The sequence below is a fragment of the Podarcis gaigeae genome, assembly GCF_964106915.1.
Source record: "Podarcis gaigeae genome assembly, chromosome: 6".
Taxonomy (NCBI): domain Eukaryota; kingdom Metazoa; phylum Chordata; class Lepidosauria; order Squamata; family Lacertidae; genus Podarcis; species Podarcis gaigeae.
Window position 1 is genome coordinate 1,039,979 of NC_139682.1, and position 19,364 is coordinate 1,059,342.

At 46.7% G+C, this 19,364-nt stretch overlaps 1 long non-coding RNA gene across 1 annotated transcript; it reads left to right on the top strand.

Annotated features, from left to right (window-relative positions):
• Positions 1–1,425: 1,425 nt before the first annotated feature.
• Positions 1,426–1,950, top strand: LOC310847290. Its single transcript, XR_014565767.1, has 2 exons — positions 1,426–1,691; positions 1,744–1,950. It is a non-coding gene; the product is annotated as an uncharacterized lncRNA (long non-coding RNA).
• The last annotated feature ends 17,414 nt before the right edge of the window (positions 1,951–19,364 follow it).

Genomic DNA, 19,364 nt, shown 5'->3' on the forward strand with positions numbered 1-19,364 from the left:
CAAGAAGAAAAAGATTTGCAGAAGGGGCATGGAAGAGATTTAAGAGCCTCGGACATAAGACTACCAGGTTGACGGACTAGATGGAATGGACAATAAGGACTGACATAACCCGAGACCAGGAAGAAGGGACGGATGAATATTGGAAGAAAGTCTATAAAGAAAATTTTTTATTTTGGGAATTAGTGTAAAATTAATGAATATTAGGGGAAATATTGGAATGAAACTGGCTTTAGTAGAAATGATATAAGGAGTTATGTATAAATAAGCATTAAGTTTTAAGTTTTAAGGTATTTTACGGTAAGATAAGGTTAAATAAAGTAAGGCAAATTGAATAACCGAATATGGTGAAAGATGGAAAGGATATGCTGAGTTAATTAATAGGCTAGATTGTCAAGATAAATTATTTAACAATAATTGAAAAAGAGGGAAAGAATTTGCTGAAATAATTAATTAAGCTAGAATACGAAAAGGGAGGTGTGAGGAGATCAAGGAGACAAGCAAATGAAATATAAGATATGTAATATGGGATTTGTATTTTTCTTTTTTGATGTTGTCGTGTTGTTGTATTGGTTTTATGTATCTTTTTTTCTTTTTTTCTTTTTTTCTTTATCTCTCTTTTTTGTAATTCTGAAAATTCTTAATAAATATCTTTTTTTTAAAAAGAAACTGATGTGCAAATATGGTTAAAACAGACAATTAAAACAATGTACAACAATAAATTTAGAAACAATGTACAACAATAAACTATCCCAGGGAGTTGACTCAGACTCACCCATGGACCCAAGTTTGGGGATTTTCATGCCGGACTACTTTGAGTTGGGCGACGGTCTGCGCCTACGGATTTGTACACAGAATCTGGCGACCATCCAGATCATCTTTGCCTAACAGCAAAAGGTCAAATTTTTGCTTTGGCGGGAGGTCGGGGAGCCTCACCAGTAGGGGATCAATGATCTTACTACGTGCCTCGTAGAGTTTGGTGGTTAAAGAGTTAACCTTCTGGTGCTTCGTGTCTGAGGGAGGGACTTCTACGGGAAGTCAGGATGTCACGTCACAGTTCCTTTGTTCTGTGAGTCTGCTTTCGTTTTCAGTCGGAGCCTGTTTGAGCAAGGAGTCGGAGTGTGTTGGAACTAGGAGAAAGATGTCTGAAAGTTCGGACGGTGTAATTTTCTGCTTGTAAATAAAGCAGTGTTGTTTTGGCACAGGGAAGCACACTGGACAGGCAGAAGTCCAAAATGCCTCTTCATAAAAGGGACATCTAAAGAACAAGTATTCTGGGCTTCCTATCTCTCCCAATGGACAGTCAAAGTCTCTGAGCATAGGGGTCTTTTCTAAAGGCTCCATCCAGGCGAGGGAAGAGCTGAGCTTCTGGCGAGTGTCAAGGCCCTTCTTGCATTTCAAGAAAGAAGAGATATGCTGCGGGTGCAGCTATCTCTCTCTCAATTTCTCCAATTTTATAGTCGGGGCACCTTGCGCAGTCCTGTTGTCTCTCGGTGTCTAATATTCTTTGCCTGACCATAGCTTTTGCCTGGCCCAAGCCCAGACTGGCTCAGGAACTAAGTATTTGTCATTACAAAAGACTGGCCAGGCTCCCCAGAGTATCCAATCAAGTGACCATTTACAGGTAACCTGCCAGACAGGAGGTAAACAATGCACTCAGATTTCTGTTGTAGACCACCTTTTCTGTGATGTAGGTAGGATGTATCTGGGGTGGTGGTCTTGAGCTACACCCCTTCTGTGATGTAGGTATGATGTATCTGGGGGGTGGTCTTGAGCTACCCCCCTTCTGTGATGTATGTATGATGTTTCTGGGGGTGGTCTTTGACTCCAAGGTGGGCAGTTTAAAATGTCTATATAAGGGTGGACACACCTTTCTTCTGGGTCCCCCTCCTTTCCTGCGTGTGAGGAGAGCACCCTGTTGCAACAGTTCAATAAAGATCAGGCTTACTAGCTGCTTTGTTTCTCAATATTCTATGGTTGGCCTCTGTTATTTTCTCCTACTAATAGGGAACCTACAAAGTGTCAGAAATCAAGCCCATATCAGGAGAAACTGGCAACTCTCCCAGGCTTGATCTCCTGTTGACCTCCCTGGCTGCATTCCCCAGCAAGATCCAGGCTAGGTCGCAATAGGCGATCCTTCTCAGCGTAAGAAGAACACCCCCCCCCTTTCCTGCCCCTCCGGGCAGGGGAAAGAGATACACAGAAATGTATTTACATGCCTTTATTTCTGTCTTTGCAGCATTACAAAAAACATGACTGCTCTCTTCAAACTCCAGCAGTCTAGTGACAAACACTTCCTGTACTTCCTGTACAGCTCATATTACACTCTGAGCTAAGTCCGGTGCTTCGCACTGTGAAATGACTGTCCCTCTGTTTCCCACGGACAGTCCCAACATTCCCATTATGTTTTGCTTTCAAGCTAGCAGTTTGCATCTGCATTGCTTCAATATCGTAACACAAAGGACTCTATAAGGGCTCTTGTGTCCCCCAGAAAGGAATAAGGGCAGATTTTTCGTTTAATACAGCTATGTGGCTTTCCCCGAGCTGGGCACTGGAGATGTGGCAAGGACAATGCCTCTCTTAAGCATGTTTGTACAGCGCCCCGTGCCTTGACCCCCAACCTTTATCTTGTGAAACCACATTCCAAAGTGTCTGCATAAGAAAGGGATGATTTCCAGTCCCCCCCTTTGTTCTTATTGTACTATGGATGGCCTTGCTGGGGGCCCTGTTCCCTCAGGCATTCCCATATATAGAAAGGAATGCAAAGAGATCACGTGCAGAAAGGTGCTGCTTAGAGAGAGTTCTTTCTGCGCTTGCTCAATGAACAGGCAATAGGGAAAGACCATATGGTGCTGGAGGAGACTCTGGAGAGTCCCATGGACTGCAAGAAGATCCAACCTCTCCATTCTGAAGGAAATCAGCCCTGAGTGCTCACTGGAAGGACTGATCCTGAAGCTGAGGCTCCAAGACTTTGGCCACCGCATGAGAAGAGAAGACTCCCTGGAAAAGACCCTGATGTTGGGAAAGATGGAAGGCACAAGAAGAAGGGGACGACAGAGGACCTGTAAAACAAAAACATGTGTATGAATAGGGTGAGCCTGTGACCTGGCTCAGGAACTAAGTATTTGCCATTACTGTACAAAAGACTGGCCAGGCTCCCCAGGCTATCCAATCAAGTAAGCATTAACAGGTAACCGGCCAGACAGGAGATAAACAACACACTCAGAATTCTGTTGTAGACCACCCTTTCTGTGATGTAGGTATGATGTTTCTGGGGGTGGTCTTGGACTCCAAGGCGGGCAATTTAAAATGTCTTTATAAGGGCAGGTACACCTGGGTTTTGGGTCCTCCTCCTTTCCTGCGTGTGAGGGGAGCACCCTGTTGCAACAGATCAATAAAGATCAGGCTTACGAGCTGCATTGCTTCTCAATATTCTCTGGTTGGCCTCTGTTTTTCCTCTGACCAATGGAGAACCTACAAAGGACTCTATAAGGGCTCTTGTGTCCCCCAGAAAGGAATAAGGGCAGATTTTTCGTTTAATACAGCTATGTGGCTTTCCCCGAGCTGAGCGTTGGAGATGTGGCAAGGACAATGTCTCTCTTAAGCATATGTTTGTACAGCGCCCCATGCCTTGACCCCCACCCTTGCGCCCCCTCTAAAGACCAGAAGTGGGCTTATGTGGGAAAGAAGCTGCAAGGGGGAGGTGTTTCAAAGGCCCCTCTAGATTCCTCCATTGCTCCTCCATCCCTTGTGGGACACAAGCCCTACAACCTCTGCCCATTGAATGAGGACGCAGCCACCGTGGCCTGGCCTGGGCAAAGTCCCAGGGTCCAGCGACAGAGGCCTGTGGGGCTGCCTTCTTTCCTCACGGCCCAGAGCTCCTGCCTGGCGGCATAACGGAGGTGAAAGAGGGTCATAGAAGAACAGAAGTGTATGTAGAGTTGGAAGGGACCCTGGGGGTCATCAAGTCCCACCCCCTTGCAATGCAGGAATATGCAACTGGGGATCAGTTGCCCCTCCACCGCCACTGCCGCCCACCCCTGCCGCTTGCAAGGCACAGGTAAGCAGTCACTGGGGCTCGTCCGGTGCTGTGGAGAAGGGAGGGGAGAGTTGGCGGGGTGGTGGTGGTTTTCTTCAAAAGATAGTCCAGCCCCACAAGATAAAAATGGTTGGAAGTGTAAGGAGAAGGAGGGGAATTTCCTCCATATGTGGTGGACGTGTCCTAGCATCACCTGTCCTTTACAGAGCCAGCTTCCTCCACCTTCGCCTCCTCATTGGCTTGTCAAATCTGCCGCCGTATCCCCTGCTGCAAGCGCCCTGCAAAGCCGTTGGCTCCATTGCCTGCAAGGAGGAACCCAGTCCAGGGTGAGGGTCGCGCTCTCCAGCCCACGCCTCCCTTCTTCCTCCACCGGGGCGTAACCACAAATCAAGTAAATAAAAATACTCAGCAAACTGACCAAACAAGTCACAGGTAGCTCGGTTCAGCCCCCCTAACAAAAGTCCTGCCCCCCCCAAATCCTGGCCATGCCCATATGCTCCACACCTCTATGATGGCATCCAGCTCCTCTTTGATGGGCACCTAGCCCAGCACCCTCATGATGGTGCCCAACTGCTTGGTGCTGATGTCTTCACTACCATCAGCATCAAATCATAATCATAATCATTTATTACTTATACCCCGCCCATCTGGCTGGGCTTCCCCAGCCACTCTGGGTGGCTTCCAACAGGAGATTAAAAATACATTAAAACACCAGTCATTAAAAGCTTCCTTCAGAGGTTCTTCCACCACCAACTGCAGCACCCTCCACCTTCCTTTGCTCAGAGATGGGTTGAGATTTGCAGGGGCTAGTTTGGTTTTCGCCGGAGCCCTGAGGTCCACCAGCTGGAGCCAGCTGCACAGCAGCAGCTCAGGGCAGGGGTGTCTACTTAGAATCCCGTCCGTGAAGAAGGCAGGGCATAAATACCCTAAACTGACTCCCCGACTCCATGCCTTCCTGAGTCTTTGCCCCTCCAAGCAATCCCCAAACTTACATAGTATGGATGGCAGCAGAGCCCAGAGGATGAGTGAGGGACCCATTGCGAAGAAGAAGGAGAACCTGGTGGACCTCACGCTGGAAGGCAGCTCTGAGTGGTGCTCAAGGCTCAGATCGGCAGCCATATATCCTCCCCCCTCCTCCCTCCCCCCTCCTCTCCTGGGTTGGGCTGGGACAGAAGCCAAGCGGATTTGAGTGTGTGGGTCCATCTGGCTCCTGGTCCAGATAATTTCCCCGTGATAATCAATCAAAAATAACACAAGAGGCACCTGCTGGATCAAGCCAATGGCCATCTGGTCCAGCATCCTCTTCTCAAAGTGTCCAACCAGGATCTGGGCGGAAGAGCCATACCCTCCCCTGCTGTGTTTTCCAGCCCCTGGTTTCTGAAACATTGCTGCCTCCAACTGTGGAGACAAAGCATAGATGTTGTGCCTGGTAGCCATTGGTCCAGCAACAGGAACCAGTAAGCAGCCCTTATAGAATCACAGAACCATGGAATGGTAGAGTTGGACGTGGTCCAAGGGTCATCTAATCCATGCAAGAACCTCACTTTAGGCATCCATGACAGATGACCATTCGGCCTCCGCTTAAAAACTGCCAACGAAGGAGAGTCCACCACAGAGGGAGTCTGTTCCACTGTCAAACAGCTCTTACTGTCAGAAAGTTCTTCTGGAGAAAGTTACCGTATTTTTTGCCCTATAGGATGCACTTTTCCCCCTCCAAAAATGAAGGGGAAATGCGTGTGCGTCCTATGGGGCGAATGCAGGCTTTCGCTGAAGAGAGAGGCTTCAGGAGAGACGCAGCTCCAGTCCCACAAGGTCGGGGGACAGCGGGGAGGCGGAACGCCGCCATCCCGCTGTCTCCCGATGTGGTTTGGAGGCTGAAGTCGGGGAGATACGTGGTTCTCCCGGCCGCCAGCCCCGCAAGCTCCGGGGACAGCTGGGAGGCATAGCGCGTCCTCCCGCTGCCCCCGGACATGGTCTGCAGGCGGGTGGCGGGGAGAAGAGCTCTTCTCCCCGCTGCCGGCCCCACAAGTGCCTGGGAAAAAATAAATAAATCCCCCCCTTTATTGGTGCGTCCTATGGGCCGGTGCATCCTATGGGGCGAAAAATACGGTACCTCCTGGAACAGGAGAAAAGAAGCTTCCTCCATCTTCCATGTGAACAGCCTATAAGATATTTGAAGATGGCCATCATATCTCCCCTCAGTCTCCTCTTTTTCAAACTAAACAAACCCAGCTCCTTCAACCGTTCCTCATCACGCTTGGTTTCCAGACCAGTGATCGTCTTGGTTGGCCTCCTCTGTATCCATTCCTTCTTAAATTGTGGTGTCCAGAATTGGACACAGTATTCCAGGTGTGGTCTGACCAAGGCAGACTAGAGCAGGACTATGACTTCTTCCCATGATCATGATCCCATGATCTGGACTCTGGACTTCTGTTGGTGCAGCCTAGAATAGCATTAGCTTTTTCTCCTGCTGCATCACACTGTGGACTCATGTTCAGCTTATAGTCCACCAAGACCCCTGGATCCTTTTCACATGTGCTGCTAGTAAGTCAGGAGTCTCCCATCCTATCTTTGTGCATCTGGTTCTTCCTGCCTAAGTGCAGAACCTGACATTTCTGCCTGGTGAAATGCATTGTGTTAGCTTGCACCCAGTTCTCCAATCTGTTAAGGCAATATTGAATTCTGATTCTGTCTTCTGCAGCATTCGCTACCCCTCCCAGTTTGGTGTCATCTGCAAATTGGATGAGCATCTCCTCAATTCCTTCATCCAAGTCATTTATAAAGACGTTTAAACAACAACGGGCCCAGGACAGAACCCTGCAGCTTCTCACTTTTTCCAGGATGACAAGAAACCATTAATGAGTACTCTTTGGGTTCGGACACTTAAAAAATAAAATGTATTATGTACCTTGATGGGCCACCCTGGACTGGATGGATAGATTTAAGACTTCAGGACTTTACAAAGAAGCCCAATCCACGTTTTAGTTCTTGAATGGCCTTTCTGAGCAAACTTCAATGTACTCAGGGAAAAGCTTTCTCCAGTTTCTTTTTTAAAAAAATATATTTATTTGTTTTTACAGAAAAAGAAGAAACATCACAAAAATACAGAACAACAAAAACAATCACAAATACACATAAAACAGATGAAAAGAGCAAAATACAGAAAGAGGAAAATTCCATCCATTAAAAAAATAAAAAATAAAAAATAAAAAACTCAAATTTTTAAATTCATGTTTACAAAACTTTCTTTCTTGGATTCCTCGCGCCTCCCTTTTTTGTGTTCCTCTTTGTCCAATCAGATACAACAAATCCTTACCCTCTTTAGAAACTCATTTCTAATTATTAAAATCAATTCTATTATGTCTCTGATCTTTCCTCCTTATGTTTAAACACCTTTAGCATATTATTTACTTTTGACATAATATGACTTTAGTCTTTCACCCTTTTTCTATTACACTTTTGCATACTTTTTAACACTGTATCACTAATGCCATATTATTTTTATATCCAACATCATTTTAGCATTCATAAACTTTGCAGTATTTCTGCAGATAGTCCTTAAACTTCTTCCAGTCCTCTTCCACCGCTTCTTCTCCCAGGTCTCGGAAGCTTTCTCCAGTTTCAAAGCAAGACAAATGGCTGCCTTGCTGAATTGGTTTGTTTTTACTCATTTCTAGGCAATCTGCTGTTTTTGTTTTTATTTTTAAAAAAGATCTGTTTGAAGTTGATGGATTTTTATTTTTTGGTCTTGGTGTATGGATTTTGGAATTTTTGTATCTTACCTTTTAGCAAGAATAGACGTCAAACTCTTCTGATTTAATTCTGAAATTTGTAAGAATGGATTGTTATTTGGGTTTAGAATGACTGTTAGGCTGACAGAAGGCATTTCAGTTGCAGGGAGTGGTTTATCCCTGTGGCATAATTGTGGTGTTGTTGTCGCAGAGTTTGAAACAGGGAGCCATAAATCCATCCTTTTTCAAATTTGGTGAGGTTATCTTTTGCTGTTAAGGTGCTACACTCAATATGCCAGCAAGTTTGGAAAACTCAGCAGTGGCCAGAAGATTGGAGAAGATCAGTCTACATCCCAATCCCAAAGAAGGGCAGTGCCAAAGAATGCTCCAACTACCGCACAATTGCACTCATTTCACACGCTAGCAAGGTTATGCTTAAAATTCTACAAGGAAGGCTCAAGCAGTATGTGGACCGAGAACTCCCAGAAGTGCAAGCTGGATTTAGAAGAGGCAGAGGAACCAGAGACCAAATTGCAAGCTTGTGCTGGATTATGGAGAAAGCTAGAGAGTTCCAGAAAGACATCTACTTCTGCTTCATTGACTATGCAAAAGCCTTTGACTGTGTCGACCACGGCAAACTATGGCAAGTTCTTAAAGAAATGGGAGTGCCAGATCACCTCATCTGTCTCCTGAGAAATCTCTATGTGGGACAAGAAGCTACAGTTAGAACTGGATATGGAACAACTGATTGGTTCAAAATTGGGAAAGGAGTACGACAAGTCTGTATTTTGTCTCCCTGCTTATTTAACTTATATGCAGAATTCATCATGCGAAAGGCTGGGCTGGATGAATCCCTAGCCGGAATTAAGATTGCCGGAAGAAATATCAACAACCTCAGATATGCAGATGACACAACCTTGATGGCAGAAAGTGAGGAGGAATTAAAGAACCTTTTAATGAGGGTGAAAGAGGAGAGCGCAAAATATGGTCTGAAGCTCAACATCAAAAAAACGAAGATCATGGCCACTGGTCCCATCACCTCCTGGCAAATAGAAGGGGAAGAAATGGAGGTAGTGAGAGATTTTACTTTCTTGGGCTCAATGATCACTGCAGATGGTGACAGCAGCCACGAAATTAAAAGACGCCTGCTTCTTGGGAGAAGGGCAATGACAGGCCTAGACAGCATCTTGAGAAGTAGAGACATCACCTTGCCAACAAAGGTTCGTATAGTTAAAGCTATGATTTTCCCAGTAGTGATGTATGGAAGTGAGAGCTGGACCATAAAGAAGGCTGATCGCCGAAGAATTGATGCTTTTGAATTATGGTGCTGGAGGAGACTCTTGAGAGTCCCATGGACTGCAAGAAGATCAAACCTCTCCATTCTGAAGGAAATCAGCCCTGAGTGCTCACTGGAAGGACAGATCCTGAAGCTGAGGCTCCAAGACTTTGGCCCCCTCATGAGAAGAGAAGACTCCCTGGAAAAGACCCTGATGTTGGGAAAGATGGAGGGCACAAGGAGAAGGGGACGGCAGAGGATGAGATGGTTGGATAGTGTTTTCGAGGTTACCAGCATGAGTTTGACCAAACTGCGGGAGGCAGTGGAGGACAGAGGTGCCTGGCGTTCTCTGGTCCATGGGGTCACGAAGAGTCGGACACAACTAAACGACTAAACAACAACAACAACAATCTTTTGCTTGCTCTTCTTATATAGGTGCCTGAAGGAGTTGTAAATTCTCTTCGGTTACTTTTGGCGTGGATGTATTTGCAAATACTTGCTCTGTATTTGTGACGGTGGGATGTTATATTTAAAAAACAAACAAGAAAAAAGATAAATAAAAAATAAAATAAAAAGTATAGAAATTTTAAAATAGATTTTTTTTAAAAGGGAAAAAAGTAGTAGTAATGAAAGGAAAATAAAATAAAAGGGGGGGATTCACTATTGAAAGTGGATGAAGTGATCTATGTATATAGGTTTGTATTGTTCATTCTTTTGTTTTTGGGGAAGGAGAAAAAAGAAAAAGAGAAGAAGGAGGGTGGTGGGGTGAAAAGAGTAGGGCCATTAAGAGTCTCTCTCTGTGTATTTTCCTTTAAAAACAAAAAACAAACAAAAAAGCAAAAAAGAAAAGAAAAATAACACTAGCCATAGCAATAGCAATACCAGTAAGGTGATGTCAGAAGTAAAAAATAGTGATGATAATGATGGGAGGGCAGGGGAAGGGAAACAATGAGAGTTTTTTCCATCCTCATCCTCATCATCATGCTCATCATCATGAGGAAGTCAGGGCTGAAGTGGCGGTCCCAGGAAGTGGCCTGTGTTGGTTCAGGAATCCTTCATCATTCGTGAGAGTTTAAATACTAATAGCAAAGTTAGGAAAAGAGAAGTTTTGGGAAGACCTACCCAGTGCCCGTCTTCTCCTGGGGTGACGGCTGTTGGCTATTTGCAGTATGGTAGCGCTGCAGAGAGCTTGCTGGGGAGACCATGCATTCAAAAGGGACTCAAAAATAACTTAAACAAGGTTTTAATAAGACAAACAAAAACTCCTTATACACTAAATGCATCAACAACAAACCAGACCCAACCACCAACCCCTCCCCCAGGGTAACGGGGGAGGAGCTAGGTGCTGCTCCTTATATACTACACCCAATTGCTGACACAGCCTAGCAACACAACTCAGCAGCACCTGCCATGTTTCACAGCTGTAAGACTGGGTCTTGTTATTTTGCTCTGGCCCCTTAAAGACATACACATCGGGTGGAACAATGATGAACCTTTACATTTAAAGAAACCATTCACCATTGGCGTGGCTCCCAGTTGGGCCTCTGCCCGCCTCCCTTGTGCCCATCGCCAGATGCGACAGTTAGATGTTGTGATGGGCAGAGATCTGGATAGCCAAGTGGAATTTGCCTTGCAGTTTAAGATGCGGATGTTGCTGTTTGATCTGGGTGCTTTGTTGCCAGAATCAGGCCATCATTGTCTAACTGAATTAGTGCATCGTTCCAGCTTTTCTAGCTGAAGGCATTGGGGCATGTGAGATGCAAGTCAAGGCCCGAGTGCGGAGAGGGGGAAATGTCATGCAGGTGTCATGTTGTGGCCGAGGGTGGGGTGTGGCACGTCGGACATTCAAACCATGCCACCTACGTTGCGCCTGCAATCTTGGCTACATGCGGCAGGAGTGCGGGGAGTGGGAAAGGAGATGTCAGGGTGGGTGCCTGGAGCAGGTCAGGAAGAAGTCACAGTGTCCGTGATGTTATCTCTTTATTCCAAGAAGCAAACGACTCAGAAGCCCAGGCCTAGGGAGAACATCTTCCCAATACAGTCCGACCTCGGGTTACAGCCGCTTCAGGTTGCGCTTTTTCAGGTTACGGACCGCCAAAACCCAGAAGTACTGGAACGGGTTAATTCTGGGTTTTGGCGGTCGCGCATGTGCAGAAACGAGCGCTAAATTGTGCTTTGCGCATGCGCAGAAGAGCTGAATTGCAACCTGCGCATGCACAGATGTGCAGACGAGGGTTGCGAACGCTGCGGGTTGTGAAGGTGCATCCCGCACGGATCAGGTTCTCAACCTGAGCATCCACTGTAGGTCTTGCCTCAAGGAGGAGGTTCTGAGGACTGAAGGTCCTCAACTTCCTACAGTTGCCTAAGCATAGCTGTCAACGTTTCCCCCTTTTAAGGGAAATTCCCTTATTCCAAATAGGATTCCTTGCAAGAAAAGGGAAAAGCTGACAGCTATTTGCCTAAGCTTGAATGTGGAGATCAGAAAACGCACAGCGCGCCTTGCTGGGGGAGCCAGCGCCTTGTCACAGAAACCACGTCCCCACAGCCAGAGCTTTCTCTGACACGGTGCGTGCCGGTGCGCCGTACCACCACCTCGCTTGCCTGACCCGGGCTCCCCTCCCCCCGCATCCCCGCCCCTTTGCCTCTTCCTCCGCTGCCACACTGAAGAAACCGCTATGGCTGCCTGTCACCGGGCAACTTCCAGAAAGGCGATTTGTTGTTGTTGTTGAGTCGTTTAGTCGTGTGCAACTCTTTGTGACCCCCTGGACAAGAGCATGCCCGGCCCTCCTGTCTTCCACTGCCTCCCTTATGTTGGGAGCCTCAAGAACATTGTCCCACCATCTCGTCCTGTGTCGTCCCCTTTTCCTTGTGCCCTCCATCTTTCCCAGCATCAGGGTCTTCTCCAAGGAGTCTTCTCTTCTCATGAGTCTTCTCAAGTATTGGAGCCTCAGCTTCAGGATCTGTCCTTCCAGTGAGCACTCAGGGCTGATTTCCTTCAGAATGGAGAGGTGGGATCTTCTTGCAGTCCATGGGACTCTCCAGAGTCTCCTCCAGCACCAGAATTCAAAAGCATCCAATCTTCGGCGATCAGCCTTCTTTATGGTCCAGCTCTCACTTCCATATATGACAGTCCTTCTAGATGCCTGCATTTCATGCTTTCTGTAAGGCTTCTCATCTACTTGGTAGAATAGAGTGGTACTTTTACTTCCCTTGATCTGGACACTATACTTCTATTGATGTAGCCTAGAATAGCGTTGGCTTTTTTTGCTGCCGCGTCACACTGTGGACTCATGCTAAGCTTGTGGTCCACCAAGACCACTGCATCCTTTTCACACGTACTGCTTGCAAGCCAGGTGTCCCCCATCTTATATTCGTGCATCTGTTTCTTCTTGCCTAACTGCAGAACCTGGCATTGGTCCCTATTGAAATTCATTTGGGCCCCGTTCTCTAATCTGATGGAATCATCTTGCAGCCGGGAGAAAGGGAATGCTATTCTAAGCTGCACCAAGAGACATCTAGTGTCCTGATAAGGGGAAGTCATAGTCTTGCTCTGTTCTGCCTTGGGGATTCCTTCCCCTTGCTCTCTACTGTGATGGCCTGGGAATCCGATTCAGAGGCTGAACCGGAGGAATCCCAGCCTGCACAGGAGTCCCCGCCTCCAGGGCTGGCTTAACTGGGGCAGGGCCTTGATTCTGAAGTGCCTGCACCTGTGCCGGATCCTCAGGAGCAGGCACCAGGTGAATCCACTCTGGCTCCGGAGGTGGTTGAGGACTCAGTGCCTACAGGTGACTCTCCCCCTGGACTCAGTAACCCTTCAGCCTCTCCTGAACTGCAGAGGCTCAGGGCAGAGAGGTGAAGGGAACTGGTTTCTACCAGGAGGAGTGCTCGCCTTAAGGCCAGGAGAGGCGGGTCTCCTGGGGGCCGGGACCGCCCCTGGCCTCAGAGAAAATAAAGGCCAGTCAGCCCGGTCCCATGTTGCGGGAGCAACGTCGTTGATGAGCTGTTTCGGCCCACACCCAGTCCTGTTTCCCCCAGAGTTCCTGTCCTTGCCCGGCTTCCTGCTGTGGACCCCACTTCGCCCGAGGAGGACTGTCTGCCGACCCTCAACTCAGGTCCTGGACCTCGCCCCATGGTAACCTCCCCCCTGAACCAGCACATCTACTTTTTAACCAAAAAGCACTTCTAACGTCTTTCAACCCCTATCAAGAAGAGAGGACCGCTGCTTGTGGGCAGGGTTTTCAGTGAACTTTGCCTTAGGAGTTTCGGATTCATGTCTCATCTTGAAAGTCCAATTGGGGGAATAGCTGAGCAAATTTCCACTATGATCAGCACAACAGTTCACCTTCTGATGATTTAGCTGGGCGATACTTTCTTTTCTTTTCATCATCATGACATATCAGCAGAGAGATGGGGATAGCTCAGTCGGTAGAGCATGTGACCCATGTTGGGCAAAATATTCTTGGGCTGCAAGGGGTTGGACTCCATCATCCTTGTGGCCCATTCCAACTCTGCAGTTCTAGAATTTATCTCGGCTGCTTCTTCTGAGATTCATGGCCCAGCCCAAGCCGAGGAGCATCAAGGCTTTGCTGAACTGCTTAGCTGGTGGGTGGAAGAGACCTCCTGCCCCCCAGCTGAACAGCTCTGATGCCTCAGAAGGCCTCCTGGCCCCCAGCAGAGGGAGCCTCGATGCTTATCTGGCTTCTACATGAGCAGGAAGAGCATCAGAGCACCATATAGCTGGGGGGCGGGGAGCACTTTAACTGAGTCCGGGTTCAGTAAAACTGTTCAGCTGGGGCACAGGCAGCTGTGTGCTCCTCAGTGTGCCGGTGTCTGTTGGCATCGGTCGCTGTGATGTTCGGGCTGAAGAAAGCTAACAAAGCTCCTGAATGAAGGAGCGGCAGGGAGAGAACATGCCAATTGGGCATGTGTCTCTACCAGGGTCCTATTTGAGTGTAGGATGAGCTCCAGACAGTCCTAACTGTCCCAGTATCAATTGCATTTAACATTGAGAGAGAATGCATCCATGAATGATTCCCTGCATTTTGTGACTCTTCTGCCTCCCTCCTAGGCTGTATTGCACATCTCCTGTCTGAGCTTGAAAGTGGTGCAAATGGTCAGCCAGAATGTTTTGCTATGTCTGCTTTGAGTTAGCACTGGGGTGTTAATCCAGCGCCTCTCCTGGAAGCTCTTTGACATGTTTTGTGAACAGGGAAGTAAAATATGGGATTGGAAAGTCAATAGTTGAGACCAAATCAACCCCAAGGAAGTTGATACCAGGACGGAGCTATGTATGTTGACATCCCATGACCTGCAACCTTTCTCGATGGATGTGCTGTGTAGAAGTACACTATATAAGCTTTGTTCTGATGTGCCTCATGGTAGACATTTCCTTGACTTGGCAGGGCGGGGCCTCGGCGTCTCATCTTCATCCCCATGTTTGGTGCAGGAGGGGGAAATAAGGAACATTTCAGGAACAAATCCGAATCTGGGATGGTTTTTGTAATTCTGGGCCTGTCACCGGAAAAACTTGGGTAGCGCTGGATCTGGGACAGGACCGGAAGGCAGGAGAAGACTTGAAGGTGGGGCATCATTTGACCAGGTGTCTGATTAGGTATGTTGTAAACAACACTGTATCTCTGGAATGAATGCGCTCTGAGGTATAAAATACTGTGATTTCTTTCTGTACTTTCACAGACTTCCAAGTCAGGAGCCTGTTTCTCTCTCTTTTATGCAGCTGAATAAACCTGAGTTCTGCCTCTCAGAAGTTCTGACTCCCTTTCCTTTGTTTGGGGGGTGGGATCAGGAAAACATATCCGGGGAAGAACAGCATAGATTTATGCAATATGTGCTCCGACACGGCCTAGATCTAGCACAAATAAACCTCAGTAAGGTGGCTGACTCCCCTTGCTTAGAGGTCTTTAAACAGGGGTGGGGGGCATATGTTGGAGATTCCTGCATTGCAGGGGGTGGGACTAGACCCTTGGGGGTGCCTCCAAGTCCTACAATTCTATGCTTCTAAGGTACTACTTAGTGAATACACATTCAGCTCAAGATTCTGCCCACAACCCTCCTACACAAATACTTATTCCTGCTTCCCAACCCCTTTCCCCAAATTTCTCTTAGGGTGCACCCACACTTTGCCCCACACTTTATAGGCACAGGTCTGTATTATAAGAGTCAGTGTCTGAATGCTTCACCCCTCTTGAGCTGCTTTCCTTGCTTAAAACCTGCTCTTTAATGCTGAATAGTTACAAACAGCAATTTGGGTTTCCCATGGATTGCTGTTTGCTCTGATACAGCGGTAAAGAGCGGGTTTTTGAAAGAAAAGTTCCAGGGTTAGGTGGGTGGGTGGGGAAAGAAGGGCTTGGACCCGGCACTTTAAAACATGGTCCTGTGCCCAGAAGCACAGCACAAATGTAGTCTGGATGAGACCTTAGTTTAAGGAACCTTAGCAGAGGGGCTGGAAGCTTCCCTGATGTCCCCATCTGTGTTTGTGTGTGTGTGTTTTTAAGGGGGTCCTCAAAAACCATTGACGTTGCCAGTCCAGTCAGCCAGATATCTTCCAGCAGGGCTTCCTCTCCCCCGGGATACCTTTCTCAATATCACCCACCCTAAACAGACTCCCCAATGCCAGGCATTCCCAGTTCTTAAAATTGACGAGTGGGAAGGGACCCCAAGTAAGCCCTTCACCCCTCCAAGCAACCCCCAAACATACATAGCAGAGCTGCCCACTCACACTGGGCAGGCACAGTTGGCAGCAGAGCCCAGAGGATGAGCGAGGGACCCATCGCAAAGAAGAATCAGAACTTGGTGGACCTCATGCTGGGAGGCAGCTCTGAGTGGTGCTCAGGGCTGAGATCGGCAGCCATATATACTCCTCCCTCCTCCCTCTCCCCCTCCTCTCCTGGGTTGGGCTGGGACAGAAGCAAAGCAGATTTGAGTGTGTGGGTCCAGCTGGCTCCTGGTCCAGATAATTTCCCCATGACAGCCAATCAAAAAGAATTTAAGAAGCACCTGCTGGATCTAGCCAATGGCCGTCCAGTCCAGCATCCTCTTCTCAAAGAGATCCCCAACCGGGATCTGGGCAGAAGAGCAATACTCTCCATTCTGAAGGAAATCAGCCCTGAGTGCTCACTGGAAGGACAGATCCTGAAGCTCAGGCTCCAAGACTTTGGCCACCTCATGAGAAGAGAAGACTCCCTGGAAAAGACCCTGATGTTGGGAAAGATGGAGGGCACAAGGAGAAGGGGATGACAGAGGACGAGATGGTTGGACAGTGTTCTGGAAGCTGCCAGCATGAGTTTGACCAAACTGGGGGAGGCAGTGGAAGACAGGAGTGCCTGGTGTGCTCTGGTCCATCACTGTAACTTGTGATTGGGTCAGTCTATGAATACGTAGTGCCTTAAAGGTAAAGGTACCCCTGACCGTTAGGTCCAGTTGCAGATGACTCTGGGGTTGTGGCGTTCATCTCGCTCTATAGGCCGAGGGAGCCGGCATTAGACAGCTTCCGGGTCATGTGGACAGCATGACTAAGCTGCTTCTGGCAAACCAGAGCAGTGCACGGAAACGCAGTTTACCTGCCCACCAGTGCGGTACCTATTTATCTACTTGCACTAACATGCTTCTCAACTGCTAGGTGGGCAGGAGTTGGGACTGAGCAACGGGAGCTTCGAACTGCCAACCTTCCTATCAGCAAGCCCTAGGCTCTGTGGTGTAGACCACATCGCCACTCACGTTCCCCAATGTAGTGCCTTAAGAGATAACAATTATGTATATTGCTCTGTGCCTGTTTGGCTGGCTTGCAAAACAAAACCCTTTGTTTTCCTCATTTGCTGCATGAGTTTTCTTTCAGCCCCAACATTGATTTTTGCAACACTACCCTCCAGAGCAGGAGAAAACAAGCTTGCTCTATTCTTCATGTGACAGCCCTTGAAATATTTGAAGATGGGCGTCATATCTCCTCTCAGTCTCCTCTTCTCCATACCCAACTGTCCAGAGCTTGACACTGGACTCCAGGTGGTCTGACCAAAGCAGAGTAGAGCAGCACAATTACTTCTGTTCATCTGTTGATGCAGCCCAGAATATCATTAGTTTGTTTTGCTGCAGCATCACACTGTTGACCCAGGCTAAGAACCTTATGTACTTTTCAAATGTCAAGCCGGACTATTAATATTATTTTTAGAAAAACCTGTTTAGTAAGTAAGCATCTTGGAATTGTTTTATTTTAACTTCTAGCATCCTGTTTGCATCTTGATTTAGTTATGCAATTCATCAGTCAGATTGTGTTATATGTGGTTTGTTATTTGGGCCTAGAATTACTGATACGCTTGCCTCTAACTATGTATCCAGAAGGCGTTTCAGTTGCAGTGAATTGTTTATCATTGCGGTGTATTGTGCTGTCATTGTTGCAGAGTAGAGTTTTAAAAAACGAAACATAAATCCATCCATATTGTTTTTCAGGTTAGCGACAGTATCTTTCGCTTCCTCTTTGTATCTTCCTCTTCTTATACGGGTGCCTTAAGGAGTTGCAAATTCACTTCAGTTCCCACTGGCATGGATGTATTTGCAGATATTTGCTCTGTCTCAGTGACACCTGGATGTTGCAATTGTCTTGCAGTTTCAGATTCAGACGTTGCTGTTTTATTAGTATATTTGATGACTGTCTTTTAGCTAAGTTGGCAATAATCTGGGTGCTTCCTTGCCAGACTCAGACCATCACTGTCTCTCCGAATTGCTGTATTTTTCCAGCTAAAGCCTTTGGCACGTGTGAGATGTAAGTCGAGGTATGAGTTTGGAGAGGGGGTGGGAATGAGGAAGGGGCAACATATTGAGGTGTGTCGTGTGCTGATGGCTGAGGGTGATGCGTGGCACGTAGAACATCCACACCTCTTCACATACATATGTGGAGTTTTCAAGTCTTGGTTTACATATTTCAGTAGAGTCTATATACTGTTAGTGAGATATAATAAGGTAAGGAAAGGTTCATAAGATAGCTCTTATGTTAGTTGTTTCCTTCACTGTGTCAGGTTTCATAGGTAGTGTTTTGTTTTGTAATGTGAGGGGCTACAGATAGTTTAAGAAGGTAGAAGTTGTATTTTTCCTAGGAGTCAGAATGTTTTTCTGCTAGTGACAGAAGCATCTGGTAAAGACTGAGTTTTTTCTGCTGGTGAATTGCAGGTCTAGCAAGAAAAGGTTAGGATTTATTCTTGTAGAAGGAAGGTGTACATGCAATTTTTTTTACAGGTTTTTTTTACATATTGATGCTTCCTGCTCCTAATAAATGGGGGGGGGGGAGTGTCAGTTTGCATTTCTTAGTACAGAAAGTATTGATCTGATGTGTAGAGTTCTTTCCTATTCTACTTGGTTCAAGAGTGTTCTGGAAAGTTTTCTTTCCATGTGGGAGAAACAAGCAGAAGGTTCTTGTTTGGGTTATGTCTTCTGGGAAGCTGAGTACAGCTGGTTTAAGCCATTTCTGTTTAAAGCGTCATGCTGACAATTATAGTCCAGAAGGAGCCTGGGCTTCACTTACTTCCTCTTTCTGTCTCGCTGTTCTGGTGTGCTATAGTGTTCAGGTTTAGTCTTATTATAAATCATTGTAAGTTTTATTGTAAGTACTGCAACTGGATTTTTTTATGGACTGTGCCAGTCCTGAATGTATTGGATTTGTGACCATGATGCTCATTTGCCTTCAGAAGCAGTAAAGTAGTAGTAGTAGTAGTAATAGTAGTAACAACAACAACAACAACAACAACAACAACAACAACAACAATAATAATAATAATTTATTGTTTATACCCCGCCCATCTGGCTGGGTTTCCCCAGCCACTCTGGGCGGCTTACAACAGAATATTAAAATACAATAGTACAATTGTCTCTGGTCTATTTCCTGGGAACTCTGCATCATGTCTGAGTTTTCTCCTCCTCCACGCAGGTGCATCAATATGTAGGTTGTTATTTGGGCTTAGAATTACCGATACGCTTGCCTCTAATTATGTATCCAGAAGGCCTTTCAGTTGCAGTGAATGGTTTATCATTGAGGTGTATTGTAATGTCATTATTGCAGAGTAGAGTGTTAAAAAACGAACCCTAAATCCTTCCATATTGTTTTGCAGGTTGGTGATGGCATCTTTTGCTTCCTCTTCTTATACGGGTGCCTTAAGGAGTTGCATGGAAGTATTTGCAGATATTTGATCTGTCTCAGTGACACCTGGATGTTGTGACGAATGTAGAAATTGTCTTGCAGTTTCAGACGTTGCTGTTTTATCAGTATATTTGATGAATGTCTTTTAGCTAAATTGGCAATAATCTGGATGGTTTGTTG